Consider the following 17,492-nt stretch of genomic DNA (forward strand, 5'->3'; position numbering starts at 1 on the left):
ATGTTAATCATTTACCTCCTTTAATCACTTGATTGCATTTCAGCAGAATATCATTCATGCTGCCGCTAGCTTTGTACTGCTCAGAGCTGTGCAATGCTACTGCTGCCAATGTGATTAAGATTGGGCACATCAAAATAATGAAGGAAATGGGCAAACGTATCAATTTATCCTAGTTTTATACTAGAATTTGGTTATGTTCTATGTTTATATCAAATCCAATGTGTAATCTTTTCTCTTTTTTTTTTTTAATTTAATAAATTGCGTTAGTGTATGCCTAACTTTAAACACTGGAAAGTCAAACTGAGAACATATTCAGTTCATGTAGGAATTGATGAATACACAAAATGTTGACAAGCGAAGTTTCCTAGAAATTACAAATACAAATTCTGAGGGAGTAACACTACCAGGAACTGTGGAGAATTCAGTTATTTATTTCCCCATCATCAGGGAAAGTACTGTACCTTTTTGTCATAAAAAGGATGTCTGCGACCCGCCCACTGATATTGGAGCACCCAGGATCCACAACAGATTGCTAGATAATGACATGAATAAAGGGGCATCTCATAAAACAGTTGCACGCCATTGACTTTGAAATATTGAAGACTGGAAGGCAGCATGAACTAGAGCTTTCTCATCTGCCATCTGCTCTTATGTTATAGCAGTGAACAGAAACGACTTGTGTAATGCAATTTAATGGCTCACAAAGTGTTTTTGGCTTGTTCAAGCCAAGGCACAATAACTGACACAAAACAGCAAGCAGGGGCACAGGAATTGTACATATGTATATGTGTGAAGCTAGACAGAGATATTTTGCTTGAAGGCTATTAAGTTTGAGAAATCCTTTGCATGCTTGTAGTTCAGTCTGCTGGTAGCAAAATTATGTTCCAAGGAAAAATAGTTAGCATACGTTACCAATTACTTATTTTCCTGTGTACACCTTGAAGTAGTTTGTAGCTACAGTAGCAAGCTAATACAGCATCTGGATGAATGAGACTCAAAAAACTTTAACTTCTATGCGGGACAAAGAGGAAGCTAAACGTGAGCGAGGAAAAGTTTCAGCTTTCAAGCATAGCATCAGGGGGGTGGAAGAACACAATTACACATAAATAATAAATAAATAAACAGCAGATGCAAATACCTAAGTGATTTGATCAAGAAAACCTATTGGCTCCCTAAGTGACTTTTCCACGACTGAGTCATTTAACATTTCTTAAATGAAGCTGCATTTGCTGTCTCCTTACATGGTAAACGGCAAATACCTTTTGCATGTCTGTCCCACACTGGAAAGCTTAAAGAAGCTTCCAACGAGAAGCTGTTCCTTTAATAAAGGAAGGGAAAGCCTGCCTTAAGGCATCCCATTACAAAGAAGTGAGCGACGCACTAGGACTGGCAGCCTAACTATATAAAGCATGAGCTGACTGCATGTGCTGAGCACTCAGCGCCTTCTTACCAAACATCTCACTCATTCAAGCACCTTACTCATGTACCAAACTTTTTTCACAGCACAGTCCACTAGGAGATAGACTGGCTTCAGTCCCTCACATCCACCTCATGGATGCTCTTTAGAGCTGGATCTATAGTACTACACAATATTAAAGGTAAGTTCATTGTGCCATTTAAAGTCACGTGTTTGAATGAAAACTATGTGCAGCTTAAGGGCAGCTATACTTCAATGCCCTGTGCATCTTTTGTTCTCTTCATCCACATATTTTACCATTTTTGATGTTACAGTGATAACTATTATTTAGATATGCACTTTAATTTATTTATTAAATGAAAATTTATATGTGATGGATAATTATATTATACATGCACATGCATTTTTTATTGTTTGACTTACCTGGAATTAATTATGTTTCTTAGAGGAACATATCAGAACACTCATAAAAGTTATTCATTCCTGTTTACAGTCAGTAGTTTTTGTGTGCATAGGTAAGAGAGCAAACTGAGTGATGTTAGGTAACCCATAGTAACCAGTCAGCATCTTTCTAGGACTGAACTAAAATGATGATGGCTAATGAAATCTGGTTGCTATGGGCAACATCACTTAACTGCAATTTCAACATTGAATAGGTTTTCAAAAATGATGGTAAAAACATAATGTTTATAAACTTTGGAAGCTGTTTTATGTGTATGTTTGCTCTTTATCTGCATTAATGTTAAAGTGTATAGAATGTACCTATCATTTTGCTTTTTACTTTAAGCCACACAGGGATATCTTCAAAAGGAAAAGAAAAGAAGTAGAAGTTTCCAGGGAAATAAATCCTTGGTTGTCTGCACAGCAGCAATCATTTTACTGAAACAGGGGGGTGGCAGTAATGCCTCTTCCAAGGCTGGCATTTAGATAAAAAGATCTGTCTCACTAGGGAGTTGAGTGGTTGAATGGCTTTGGCATAATAGGGTGTATTTGAATGACATTTTCCAAATGAAACCCGCTTTACTCACCTTCTCCATCACAGGACTGCTAATAAAGGATTCCAAGATTCAAAGAAGTTGTCACAAATAATGTCTTATGCTCTGTTGGCAAAGCAACAGTGATGTGAACCACATGAGACATCTTGCGTAGTTAATTGATGTTTTGTATGATTCTGTATTAGATACATCTCTGCTCCATTACCTGACATGACACTTTAGTATGTGTGAGGGTTTAGCGTTTTGTTCTGTGAGACTTCCTCAATAGCCCTGGGGATACTTTTGGACAGATCTCAGAGTGCCTCAGTATTGTTTCAAAAGCACATGTGTTCAGCTACTGTTTCTTTTAACCCTATCAAGACAAGGGCATGTAATATTTGGCATCCGATGGTGGCTTGGGCTAATAAATCCTGTCATTCTTTTCCAGCTTGACATTGGCAAGCAATAAATAATTGGAAAAGACCAACAAACATAAAATATTTGATACTTTATGCAAAAAAGGGCTAGTGATGCTACTCGCTAGAGAAGTGTGTAAGAGTTCCTATGAAGTCACTGCCATTGTATGAACATTAGCCTTGAAGTTATGTGGTATGTTTTCTGTGTTATTGGGCAGGTCAGGCCACATGAGACAAAGGCTCACTATACACTATGCAATCTGACTGTGCAATCTTAAGGTGGCCACTAATGTTACAATTTGCAGAATGATTGATTGCGAATGATTCTTTGTATGAACGATTGTAAATGATCGTCTGGGACCACTAACAGACAAAAATCTCCTAACCAATCAGATTAATTAAATCGATCTGAATTTCAGTTCAATCCTGTCAATCTGATCGGATTGGTTAGGAGATTTTTGTCCATTAGTGGTCCCAAATGATCATTTACAATCGTTCTTATGAAGAATCGTTCGTAATTGATCATTTGGAAAATTGTACCGTTAGTGGCTACCTTTAGGAAAATGTATGTATTAAGGTGCCCATTAACAGTACAATTTTTCCTTCAAATTCGATCTTTCAATGAATTTAGTATAATAGAATTGTATAACAAACTGTGCTTTTTGTGGCGCAAATCGATGTGATCGATTCTTTAGTGGATTGGAAAAGGAAAAATTATTGATCCGAAAGTTGGATTTTGTGATTGAATCTGAATGCAAAACCTTCTTAAATCGTTCCGTTAATGGGAACAATCAATAATTGCCTTCCGATTAGCTATGATTGTTCAAACTGTGTCAAAAGATCACATCTGATGAAAAAAATTGTACCCTAAATGGGCACCTTTGTACAGACCAAAATATTGGTTGTAACGTTAGCCTGGTACACACCTTCAATTTTGATGGGCCAATTTCCCACCTCCATGTTGTATAAGGGTCAACAGATTTTGAATACTATGAACAGATTGTGTCATCCGACATTATGGTGGTGAAATTGGTCAATGATTGGCCAATCATAATTGAAGGTGTGAACCAGGCTTTAAATATATATTGTTCAGGTAGGTATACTACATAAATGTGCTACGATTTGGGATTGATTGGACCATCAGATTGTATATTGTATAGTCAGCTTAAAGATGCTTATCGATGATACAATATGTATTGTTCATTCTTGCTAAATCTATGTAGTAGAAGGGTAAAATTAGTGTGTATACTTTGAGCAGATATTTCAGGTAGTCCCTCATATTACACAAGTGCGGAATGGTTGTACAATCTAGATTGAATTGCTCTTGGGGATGTATACTACAGGCTAAGTGTGGCATTTTCAGGTTAAAGGTTCAAGCTACATGTGCATGCTACACTGTAGGGTCAAGAGTGTACCCTAGATTTAGTCAATAATAAGAGTCAACTAATTGTTCAGTTTCTGAGCTTTATCATCTAGTTTCGTTTACTCTCTGATTTTCAAATTACATTATAACGGTTTAAATTTAACTTTCAGACATAAATATGCACTAAGGAGTAATCTTACTAGTAAATAATCCTTTAAATGCTTTAGAAGACACTCACCCACACACCACTACTACTACTTAGAATGTGGATAGTCAGCCACTACCCAGTATAAACTCAGTCTGGCAAAAAGTCTTTGTGTAAGAATGTCTGTTGGGGTCTAGAATATTCTACATTCCACAAGATTTTTTTTTAAAGACATATTTAGTATAATCAAATTACAACAGTGCTGAATAGTTTTATTTACTAAATATCACTTGTAGGCAGTATTACATGCTATAAGACAGGAAGCAAAAATACTCTTGCCAGTTATGATCAGTGTGAGCCAATCGGAGACTGAGAAACCTGCCAATGAGGATCTTACTCTGCTGGCATCATCAAGCAGGCAAGTGTGGAGAAAAGGTACATAACATCCACATCCTTGTTTTCTGTTGGTCAACTGAGGAACAGGGTGGGTGTCCAAAATTGTTAAGAATGGAATTACAGCAGAATGTTTACGCTATTGGAGAACACTTTTGTTTAATTACACATGATTTTACCTAAAGTGCTCATTTTTATCATTAAGTGTTAATGAGTACATTGTGCTGGCAATAAAACCCAGAAATAATAAATTAGAACTTATATTATATGACAATACTATGGCTGAAGAGTATTTAGAAGATTGTTAAATGGTGCTAAGAATTATGAATATACCCATAACAATTACTCAAAGGATATCTTCCATGAAGAAATGTACCTGTCTTTGTTAGAAGTAGATATAAGTCAACTGAATACCATATACAACCATCATGTCAATGACCTCACAGTGAAAATGAGGGAGTTATGATTTGCTGTCCACAATTATTCTATAAAAGAGATGCAGTCTACCTTATCACGTATGATTACATCTTTCTGATTAAAACACATGGATCATTTTATCTTATCAGTGGTAGGCATGAGTTAATGCAAAGATGCAAATGCTAAGGAGAGCCTAGTTTTCTTCTCTTTCTTTGAAAGATGGATGAGCCTTGGCTGAGTAGATACTCCCAAGCTATGACCCTCATATTTGTCTAATTGATGACCGCTAATGCATGTACAGGACACCAGACAAAGCACCAAATGACAAGAATGAGTCAAGGGCAGACTAACAGTAGTCAAATGTGGTAGAAGTCAGACAGGAAAATGTGCAGGTATTAGGTAGGCAAGTACAGTCAAGAGTGTGCAAAAGTAAAAAAAGTCAAAACCAGAAGGAACTGTGGAGATCCTCCTACCCATAAATATTATTTTTTCGTGTGCCAGGATGTAGTCCACTACCAGAATTTAAGCCAGCTGACCAGTAAATCTCAAATCTACTAAAATAATTCCTGTTGGAAGTGTTCCTCTTATCCAGCAGAGGGCTTTGTACCCAAGAACTTTGCCCAATAAGTGCAACTGGAATTGATTGGAAGAACAATGGATCAGTAGTTTCCCATTGGTGGCAAGAGCAATTTTAGGAAAAGTTTTGTGGAATGCTTAAAGAGAACCCGAGGTGGGTTTGAAGAATATTATCTGCATACAGAGGCTGGATCTGCCTATACAGCCCAGCCTCTGTTGCTATCCCAAACCCCCCTAAGGTCCCCCTGCACTCTGCAATCCCTCATAAATCACAGCCACGCTGCTGACAAACAGCTTGTCAGAGCTGGCTGTGTTTATCTCTATAGTGTCAGTCTGCTGCTCTCCCCGCCTCCTGCAGAACTCCAGTCCCCGCCTGCATCCCTTCCCTCCCTGCTGATTGGAGGGAAGGGACGGGGGCAGGGACCGGAGCTATGCAGGAGGCGGGGGAGCAGCTGAGACTGACACTACAGATGTAAACAGAGCCTCACAGCATGGCTGTGATTTATGAGGGATTGCAGAGTGCAGGGGGGGGGGGGGAACTTAGTAGGGTTTGGGATAGCAACAGAGGCTGGGCTGTATAAGCATATCCAGCCTCTGTATGCATATAACATTCTTTAAACACACCTCGGGTTCTCTTTAAGAAGTTATGTACTGAACATACACAATGATGAAATGTGATACTGCTATATGGTTTAAATTCCTCACATTGACCAAGAAGCAGAAAGGAGAGTAATATAGCGTTTATCATTAACATTTTGTGAAGAAAATCTTCTTTTGTACCAAAACAATTACCGTATATACTCGCAAGCAAGCCGAATTTTTGACCCCCAAAAAGTGGGTCAAAAGTTGGGGGGTCGGCTTGCTTGCGAGTGTTTAAAAAAAATGAAGTCCCCCCTCCGCTTTCCCGCTCCCCCCGCGGCCGCCGCTGCTATTACCTTAGCCTCGGCGCCGCTTCTATCCCCCTGTCCTGCTCGTATAATCCACAGCAGAGCGCCCCACGGCTGCTGCTGTGATGAGGGAGCCGTAGAGAGAGAGTGGTTCCCATAGTAACAGCGATACACATCGCCGCTACCGGAAGCCGCTCTCTCTACGGCTTCCTCCCTCATCACAGCAGCCGCCGTGGGGCGCGCTGCTGTGGATTATACGAACAGGACAGGGGAATAGGAGCGGCGCCGAGCTAAGGTAATAGCAGCGGCGGCCGCGGGGGGAGGGGGGAACTTCACTATACTACCTACGCTGGGCACTATACTAGCTATACTGGGGCACGTTACTAGCTATAGTGGCACTATACTAGCTATACTGGGGCATGTTACTAGCTATACTGGGCACTATTGTGGGCACTATACTAGCTATACTGGGGCACGTTACTAGCTATACTGGGCACTATTGTGGGCACTATGCTAGCTATACTGGCGCACGTTACTAGCTATACTGGGCACTATGGTGGGCACTATACTAGCTGTACTGGGACACGTTACTAGCTGGGCACTATTGTGGGCACTATACTAGCTATACTGGGCACGTTACTAGCTATACTGGGCACTATTGTGGGCACTATACTAGCTTTACTGGGGCATGTTACTAGCTATACTGGGCACTATACTAGCTATACTGGGGCATGTTACTAGCTATACTGGGCACTATACTACCTATGCTGGGCACTATACTAGCTATACTGGGGCACGTTACTAGCTATACTGGGCACTATACTACCTACGCTGGGCACTATACTAGCTATACTGGGGCACGTTACTAGCTATACTGGGCACTATACTAGCTATACTGGGGCACTACCTACCCATACTGGGCACTTTACTAGCTATACTGGGGCACCACCTACCCACACTGGGCACTATACTAGCTATACCGGGACACACTGGGGGGAATCACACGGACAGCATTTCCTACCCCCGGCTTATATGAGGGTCAATCATTTTTTCCTGGTTTTCCAGGTAAAAGTTGGGGGGTCGGCTTATATGCGGGTCGGCTTGCTTGCGAGTATATACGGTATATAGAAATATAGATCCAAAATCTTGTAGCAGACTAAAACTTAGTTTATTAATATCAGAAGATTAGCTGTTTAATATATTAGGAGAATGTACTTTAACTTTAATACTTCTTGAATGGCTGTGCCTAGAAAGTAATATTTTTGAGAGAGTGCAGACTACAGCTCAATGATGAGATAATGTGTTTATTTGCCAATAAAGTTCATTTTCCTGCTCTGTCATAGCCTTGGAAGCCTTTGCGGTTTCAGTGCTAAATAGTGCTGGGTGAAAATGGCTTACCTCTTTCAGGCAGACGGAGACATAAAAGCTGAGCCGTGCTGACCTCTTTACAGTGTGGAATTCAAGCAGGGCAGTTTCTAGGCTAAATTGCACCCAGGAAGAGACTGTAAAAATTTGTACCCCCACCCCCCGTGGACTTGCGAACCCTTAATTTTTAGGGACAGTCACACAGCCACAGATCACAACTAGATCTGCCTACTTATTAGTGATCAGCCGCTCACCCAGGAGGAAGCAGGGACCAGGAAATCACACAGGCAAAGAGAGCCTGGAAAGCTGACTCTTCCATGGGGACTGCGCACTGACAGTCTGCAGTACTGCTACAGGTGGTGGTGATGTGATGATGACTTGATGTAGGGTGCAAGCAGCTCGGAGTCGGGAGGATTCAAGAAAGGTGATCGTGCTGGTAATCTTTCTTCTTCCTTTTGGCTGCACCGTGCCTCACCAGCTCCCTAGCAGTTATGTCCTTCTACCTGCACCCCTCTTCTTCTACTTGCCAGTCTGTGCCCAGGGCGGTCGCCCTGACCGCACTGTCCAAGAAGCGGCCCTGGAATTCAGACAGTAGTTGAACGCACAAGGCACAGTTCAACTACCCTCTTTCTGCTCCCAAAGTCCAACTCCCCGGTGGGGGTAGTATTTTAGTTTTGGATCATTTGGAAAGGGGTTAGGACATGTTTTGAAATTGTATTGCTTTTGGTATCCCAATCTCTTTGTTCCTGTCCAGAAAACAAGTGAGGAAGTGCCTTCACAGGAAAAAGAGACAGCAAAAATGAAACAAAGTTTACACATTAAGATACAATCAGAGCTTTTTTAAGGATCTTGTTGTTGCTGTCCTAAATTTCTCCTCCATTTGACCAACCAGTTATCATCTTAAAACAAAACAAAAAAACTTCTTGTCCCAGGGACAGGACATAAGTGAAGAGTTCTGCAGTGGGAACACAAACAGCGATAATAACCCTCAAAAGTGTCTAACTCCTTTCCACACTTTAAAACAAATCTGTGAGGCTTGCAATCAGGCAATTTAGATACTTACCTCTGAAGGGGAAATCCTCTAAGTCCTCCAAAAGCTTCTCCCATACCCCTACGCCAGACTGTTCTGGTGCTGAGACCCCCAAAGATTGTGGGCATGCAATACACTGCACCTGCCGCTCTGAACTTGACAGAAAAAGCCTAGTCCTAGGGTCTGTGCTACTGCCCAGAAGCAGATAGCTCGTACATGCGCAGTAGCACAGACTGGATCAGCCTCGGCTCTTTATGGCAAAACCCAAGTGGGCTTTTGCTACTGCACATGCATCTTGTACTGCGAACGGTCTTTTGGGGGATGCAGTGCTGGAATGGCCTAGTGGAGGGGGACCCAGAGGCTTTCTTCTGCCAAAGGTAAGTACCCATTTGAAACACTTTCCCCCCATAAAAAACCCTTTAAAAAATAATAAATCAAAAATAAAAATCCTGAAGTGGATTTTTACTATAGTATACAGACATATGAGTACAACAGCAATTGACTGGTAAAACCCATTCTGGATTTTATTTCCCTTAGCTGCGTTGGTTGAACATGTTGACAAATGCTCCTGCTCATGAAGATGTATGATTATTTATACACACATGTGTTTACCCTTGGTAATGTTGCCCTGCGTTTTAAATTCTCAGTGATTCCAGCTACTATTTAGGAATATTTGGTGCCAGTTGCCAGTTCTATCTTCATCTGCAAAGTCAAACTTGGGTGTTCCCCTCAGGGCCGGGCCGAGGCATAGGCTGGAGAGGCTCCAGCCTCAGGGCGCAGTGTAGGAGGGGGCGCACAATTCATTCAGCTGTCATTCCTAATTGTGTTTGAAGCAGAAAGAAATAAGAAAAGGAGATACATGGAAGTGACTACAAGCCAGATAACTAGAGATTAAGGTGTTGGGGGCCCTGGGGTGCCTCTTAATCTAAGAGCAATCAGTGTGTGACGGCTGGGGTGGGAGGGATGGAGGGGCGCACTTTGGTGTCTCAGCCTTGGGTGCAGGAGGACCTTGTCCCAGCTCTGGTTCCCCTAGATCTAGTGTACTGTAGATGTCAGATGAACAAAGAGTGGCACCTAATCAAACTTTTGCAACTGAGATTTCCCAGCATCCCCAATCGATCCTTTTAACAGATTTCAGCTGGGAATCGATTAAAAGATCGATCGGACATGTTGCAGCACAGATTCTCCTTCAATTCAATAAAATGATAGAATCAGGTCTATCGGCCTGCAATATTGAATAATGTATGGCCACCCTTAGGGTCTATAGGAAAGTAATCAACACTAGGACACAACACTATTTAGGATCCATGCTACCCAGGGAAATTTTGAATAACGATGCCCCTCCTCCAGATACAGTATGCACCAAGGCAATAGTATACTTTAGGGCACCTGCCACAGTCAGGACAGTAAAACATTGTACATCCACAAACAATGAGCACTCTCCTCCCTAAGCCAGTTAAAACTATTTGTTTTCAGTACTGATGTCTGCTAATTGTGAATCATAGCAGAATTAAAGCATCAGTTCCGATTACATTGTTACAAATGTAATCATGTTTTTGTAAAATAATGTTGTAAAAACACTCGCTTTTTGTAATATACAAACATATAGTTGTAGCAAGTCACAGGTGACCAGACCCTTTCACTTCCTCCATCTTTTGGCCCCCATCTTCCTCCACCCAATCCCTCGAAAAATGTAGTGATGCACTTCACATCTTGGGGCTGAGCTGACTGTGATCTCCACTACATACACACCTCTCTGGTGAATGGAAATCTTTGAATAGGCATAGGCTGTCAGTAACTAGAGATGTGTGGTTACAGCGGACATGTTAGTTAGTCCAGTCCCCCCCACAATGATGTAGATACGGTGTCATTAATTCAGCCGATAGAGATGGCCCGAATGGTTTGCCGAAGTTCAATTCGCCCCCATGGTGCATCATTAGGGTCAACTTTGACCCTCTACATCACAGTCAGCAGGCACATTGTAGCCAATCAGGCTACAATCAATCCTGGAGCCCCCCCCCCATTATATACAGTCCTGTCAGTCAGTCGCAGCTGGCCTTTGGCCCCTTGGTGGTAATTCCTACTCTGCCTGTGTGCCACTGCCAGGCCCAGCACATTCAGTGAGTGACTACCTGTGTGTGTGACAGGCAGCTGCACATTTGTAATCCCAATCACTGCACCTGTTCACTGTTCAGTGCACCTACCTACTTATACCTACGTGAGCGCATGCATTGTTAATACCAACAGTCATTGCACCTGTTTGCGGTACCTGTGTGTGTGTGTGACAGGCAGCTGCACATTTGTAATACCAATCACTGCACCTGTTCACTGTTCAGTGCACCTACCTACCTACGTGAGCACATGCAGTTTTATATACCACCACCAGTCGTTGCACCTGTTCACGGTACCTGTGTGTGTGACAGGTGCACATTTTTAATACCAGTTACTGCGACCTGTTCAATGCACCTGTGTAACCGCACATTGTTGTACCAGCAGTCACTGCATACCTGTTCACTGCACCTGTGTGACCGCACGTTGTTTTATATACCAGTCCGTGCATACCTGCTAACTGCACCTGTGTAACCGCACATTGTTGTACCAGCAGTCGCTGCTACTTCTTCACTGCACCTGTGTAACCGTACATTGTATTAGTCAAGCCAGTGCATACCTTTCACTTCATCCCCCCCAATATGGACAAAACAAAAGGCAGAGCCAGAGGCTGGCCACCTGGCAGGTCTGTTCGAGGTTGCGCTGTTGTGATTTTGTGCGGCCCTCGATCAAAGTACAGTGTTCAGAAGAAGGCACAAGCCATCAACCCCCAATATTGTCAGGACGTAGTTGACTATTTAACACAAAACACCTCATCTTTCTCAGCTTCCGCACGGGAGCATGACATATCTTCCTCCTCCTGCTCTGATTCTGGCATCCCACTTAACACTCAGGCCGCCACCACCAAAGTGCCATTACCCCAGTGCTCAGCGGTGTGGACATTTTGTGTGTGTCTGCCTCAGATGAGACCATTGCCATCTGTACTCTCTGCCACCGAAAATTGAGCCGTGGAAAGACCAAGACCCATGTAGGGACACCTACCTTACGAAGGCACATGATTACAAAGCACAAACTGCAATGGGGTGACCACCTGAGGAAAAGAAGCACACAAAAGCAAAGCCACAAACCGCAGTGGAAGATACCAGGCCGCAATTATTTCTCATAAAGGGCAATACCTAAACTGTACCATGATGTTGAAAGGCAAGTGGTGACATCTCTGGCACACAGCGTTGGGTCAAGGGTCCATCTGACCACAGATGCCTGGTCTGCAAAGCATGCTCAGGCCTGCCCGAAGACTAAGTCAGTCCCCACACACAGCATCTCTGCCTGCACACCGTGTGACTGCCTGCCCCAAGACTAAGTTGGTCCCCACACAGCATCTCTGCCTGCAGGCCGCTTGACTGCCTTCTCCGCCACCACCAACAGGGTCCACCAGGACTCCAGGCAGATTCCTGAATTCTGGTGCGTGTACATGCCTGCCTAATTTTTCTGGCTGCACTGCTGGCTGCTGCAACAACAAAACAAAAGGCATGTACATGTGTCAATTCCCCTTCGTGATCATTACCATGCCGCTGTGAAGGGGCTTGCGTATCACAATGAAGCAATGACCGACGGCTATATGAGTGTCCCGGCGGGGGGGGTGGGGGGGGGATTGCACACCCAAGATAATAAGGTAGTTGCTTCATTGTGGACAGACCAAATTCGATCAGCTGGACAGTCACTGTTCTGTCATTGAGCTACATCAGCCCAGCGACCATATGAGCTTGAAAACCGCCATGGCCTGCACTCTGGCCATGGTGCGCACCAGTCCAGCATGGCCATCACTACACAAACAGCTGTTTGCGGTGCATTACACAGTGAGTTTGGTCTGTCAGTGTGAAGCAGTACACTAATTACACTACCTGATTGATGTATACACATGCAAGATGTTTTAAAGTACTTTAGGCCTCCATTTTAGCATGCAATGTGATTTAAAACACTGCTTTGCGTCAAATCCAGATTTTCCCCCCGTGATTTTTGGCGTGTATCCCACTCATCCATGCAAAAACTCATATTAGACCCCTTGAAACATCTTTTCCATCACTTTTGTGGCCAGCATAAATGTTACTAGTTTTTAGTTAAGTTTGCCTCACCATCGAAGTCTATTATAAGTTTGCATGTTCGCGAATGTTTGCGGAAGTTCGTGAACGCGGTTCGTGAACAGAAAATCGGAGGTTCGGGCCATCTCTATCAACCGATTGCTGTAGGAGAGAAGGGGTGGATGAAAAATGTTGAGACACTGCAGGATGCTGGATGGTGAGCTGGTGGGAAAATGGCCACCAGTGAGCTGCTACTCTAGTGAATTATATATATATATAGCAAATTCCAAGCATTTTAATTGCATTATGTTTAATTAACTGCACTTCTATGCAAAAAACAAAACAAAACATGGGACTTGAACTACCATGCCAGTTAGCTTATGAAAAACCAACAATAGGAAGAAGCATGTAATTGGCAAGTAAGCTTCTTGAGCAAACTTCTCCAAAGTTTCTGCGCTTTCTTTTATAATTGTCTGAGCCACATAAAAGGAAATGGAGATATGATTGTGTGACTAGAAATTCAGTATTTCACTAATGCTATTGTTAAAGCACTAATAAGAAATGCATGTTAGAAATATTTCAGTAGAAACCACCCAGCTGTTCTTTTAGATTTCTCATTGTTCTATTATTCCTTTGTCCCAGTGTCTTTAATGTATATATGTTGACTGACAAGGAAAATGGATTGGGATCATTTGATGAAAAATGAATTTCAAAAATGTGATTTATTGCTTTTCCAGACTGTGTAATTTGAGTAGTGAAGTAAAAGGAATTCAAAACTCCCGTGTAGGTCAAGGCACTGTGAACTGTATGAAGCCTTGGTCCACAGCTTCTTCTTTTTTTTAAAGGTTCTCCCTTAGGGGATTTTGAGAGCTAAAGACTGTCTAGTCTAACTCAACTTGACATGATGTGGGTGATCGAAGATCTAGCAGTCTTATGCATTTAGCAAGATACCACCAACTGTGTTTATTTTGTCATTACATGCAGCTTTGAAACTGGCAGACATCTTCAAATGAATGTTTTAAACATGGCGATGGAAAATAACACAGAAGATCCTCTTTGTGCATTAGAGACTGGCAACCACCCACTTATTGAGCTGAAATATCCCAGCATTATCCAGTCTCACATTAGGCTGCTTCCCTTATTAATCATTGTTTAATATATAACAACATGACAAAAAGCTTGAAGGTCTCCATGGATGTGCGAGAAAAAATTGTCACAAACATCCTTCTCTATAATCATAGTAAAGTGAATTTAATGACACATTTAATCCTAAATTTCAACAGCTACTAAATTCTTGGGGCCATCAAAGGATTGTCTTCAAGGAACATTCCCAAGAAGTAACTACAGATGGTTAATGAGATACTTTCATGCAGATTTCATGCAAATTCTATGCAGCCTGGACATGTACCAATCAAATTAACTTCCTTTCAATTTTGGTTGGCCCAATTGCAACCTGCATATTATTTGCATTAAATCTGCCTCTAGCTCAGAATTATTTACATCTCATTGACCATCTGTAGATCTGTAGAAGGGGATGGTTTTATAACTCTGCCATGAAGAATGTGCCCTTGGGGTCCTTTGAATGTTGCCTCTTAGATTATGCTGGATGTGCTGAAGGGTACTTTAATGTTAATAGCAAAGCCCACATACATGCTACAATCACCAAAATTGCATGGATTATAAAGGTGGTTAGTGGCTACAACTTAAAAAAAATCATAAAGACCTTATAGTTTTTGAGAAAATTGATTTTAAAGTTTCAAAGGAAGTTTCAAAGGAAAAAAAAGTATACATGTGTGGTAAATACATTAAAGTGAACCTAAAGCCGATTAAAAAAAATGAGATTAACTCACCTGGGGCTTCCCTCAGCCCCCTGCAGCCGATCGGTGCCCTCGCAGCCCCGCTCTGACGCTCCAGGACCCGCCGGCGAGCACTACTGGTTTCGCTGTCACCGGCCGACAGGCATGGGAACGCGAGTGATTGTTCGCGTTCCCAGCCTGCATATCGCCCCCTATGCTGCTATTGCGACCTCCAGGCCGCAATAGCAGCATAGGGGGTGATATACAGGCTGGGAACGCGAACAATCTCTCGCGTTCCCATGTCTGTCGGCCGGTGACGGCGAAACCGGAAGTCGTCGCCGGCGGGTCCAGAAGCATCGGACCGGAGCTGCGAGGGCACCGATCGGCTGCAGGGGGCTGAGGGAAGCCCCAGATGAGTTAATCTCATTTTTTTTATCAGCTTTAGGTTCACTTTAACTGTCATTTACCACATTTAAATGTATACTATTTTCCTTTGAAACTTAAAAATCAATTTTCTCAAAAACTATAAGGTCTTTTTGAAAAAAAATGTTTCCCCTTGTTCCCAATGTTCTATTTAACATATCCTGCAAATTTGGTATCAAGTAAGGGGGCTTTGCTATTAACCGCTAAAGTCGGCGGGTCTTCAGGTTATAATCACGGGCAAATCCGCAATCACGAGCCGGATTTGGACCACGATCACAAGTGCATTCGGAACTGAATCCGTGATCGAGAGGCAATCACAAATTCGGAATTCGACCTCGTGATCAGGAAAAACAGCTTGTGATCACGGGTTACCCGTGATCACGAGGCCGTGGAGAGCAACACTGCCTCTATGTAGCTGATATGCCGGGCATTTTTAAACTTTAAAATGATTGATTAGCAGTGGTGTATCTAGAGGGGTACAGGGATGGCTTTTGCCATGTACTGCATGCACCACCATACTTGCTCTGCCCGAGAGAGGGTGCACAGTGACCACAGACACAAAGCACTTCAGATGTGGAAGTGACGTCATTGGTCACTTCCCCCATGTGAAGTGTCTGTGCAGGTACTCTCTTTGGTCGCCACTGATATGATGTCTGTGAGTAATGAAGAGCCCCCTGACACCAATCCAATAAACCAAAGAGGGGAGGAAGCGTGTAAGCTATAGTAAGAGGAGCTTAGGGGGGGGGAGGGGGATTGGGGACACCTCTCAATACCTACACTGGGGGGTACCTGTTTCAGGGAACCTCTGGCTACCTGTATCTAGGAGGAATCCTTGGTACACCTATACTGGAGGGAAACATTTGTCCTAATACTGGGGCACCTCTGTCTACATAATATTGGGGGGGCACATCTGGCTAACTATTAGTAATTTATTTATTTATTTATTTTTGGGGGGGTTAGTTTCAGTGTTTGACATGGGCGCTATATTGCCCATATATGCCCCTGCTGATTAGAGTGACAAAGAAATTTTGTTCCCATTTTAAAATGGTAATTTTATTGAGTGCTCAAATTAAATGATGTATGGTTTGGTTTGCTTTAGTCTCATAGAATAGGGGACCATTAAAAAAAAAAATACTGCCATTGTTAACAAATCATCCTGCCAATCTGGAATTTGATTTAGAAATGTTAGACAAGAAGTGAGGGACTAGGGCAACTAGGGACATATTTATAATTAGACACAATAGACATGTCTACAGGTGCCAGGTATAGTCTATAGTAAAGTCGGTTGTCTAGAGGATTTTCTAGTGTCTATGTATGTGATGGAGGGAGGAGGAGAAAGGCACTCAGAGCTCTTATTACTGCTATAACTGGCAGGTATTAAGACCTGAAGAAGCACTTTTAAACCTGTTGTCATTTGTGCTATTACTTACCCACCTTTTAAACAGTTTTTACAATTTTCTTTCTTTTATGGCTGCCTTCAATTATTTTTTTCACTACACATTAGTCACCTCTGTTGGGGGGGAAGGGGAGGCAATTTCATGGGAGTTTATATTGCGCTTTTAAAGTTTGTATTTCTTTGGAGCTGTGCCCACATCTTTTGCCCCAAGGCCAAGTGAGGTCTTTCCTCACATTTTAGGCAGCCCAGATTTGTAAGTATATTTTTATTATATTTATTAAAACTATTGCCTAATCCTGAAACATTTTGACATACTACACCATATCGGGCACCTGGTGTTGCTGTTATTCCCTGTTATATATGATTTTCTCTTTCCTTGTTGGTGGGAGGAGTTCTCTAAGAAACCTTCAAGCCTGTGCAGATACTATGCATGTACTTAAATAACTTAATTAATTTTGATAAAGCCAAACCGCACAAACACAGGCAAGTGTGAAAGATCCTTTCTTTCATAGTGGGCAACAGCCCAAGATATGCTGACTATTATAAAATGTTTTGCAGAAATGTTTAGATTGTTTTCTGAGACATGAGTTTGTGGCCTGAGGCTATGCCATGTATGATTGGGTGGGGTTTATCAAGTTTTTGTGAGCTAGTATGCATCAAAATGTTATGCTGACTTTTGAATGTACATATATGCAGAGTGTGTATTGTATATTCAAAAAGTTAAATGGACATAGGACTCTCCTTTTGGTGGAAATTGGAAAACTGTT

At 42.3% G+C, this 17,492-nt stretch overlaps 1 protein-coding gene across 3 annotated transcripts in view; it reads left to right on the forward strand.

The window, feature by feature from the left end:
• The first annotated feature begins 1,373 nt into the window (after nucleotides 1–1,373).
• TNC (tenascin C) overlaps nucleotides 1,374–17,492 on the forward strand; it is a 200,070-nt gene continuing 183,951 nt past the window's right edge. For 2 of the 3 annotated variants that reach the window (XM_068248108.1, XM_068248109.1), the window contains exon 1: nucleotides 1,374–1,598. The gene's annotated coding sequence lies outside the window, so the exon portion shown is untranslated. The remainder of the gene's footprint in view (nucleotides 1,599–17,492) is intronic. The other variant, XM_068248110.1, reaches the window with a different exon arrangement.

The sequence above is a fragment of the Hyperolius riggenbachi genome, chromosome 8 (genome assembly GCF_040937935.1).
Source record: "Hyperolius riggenbachi isolate aHypRig1 chromosome 8, aHypRig1.pri, whole genome shotgun sequence".
Classification (NCBI taxonomy): domain Eukaryota; kingdom Metazoa; phylum Chordata; class Amphibia; order Anura; family Hyperoliidae; genus Hyperolius; species Hyperolius riggenbachi.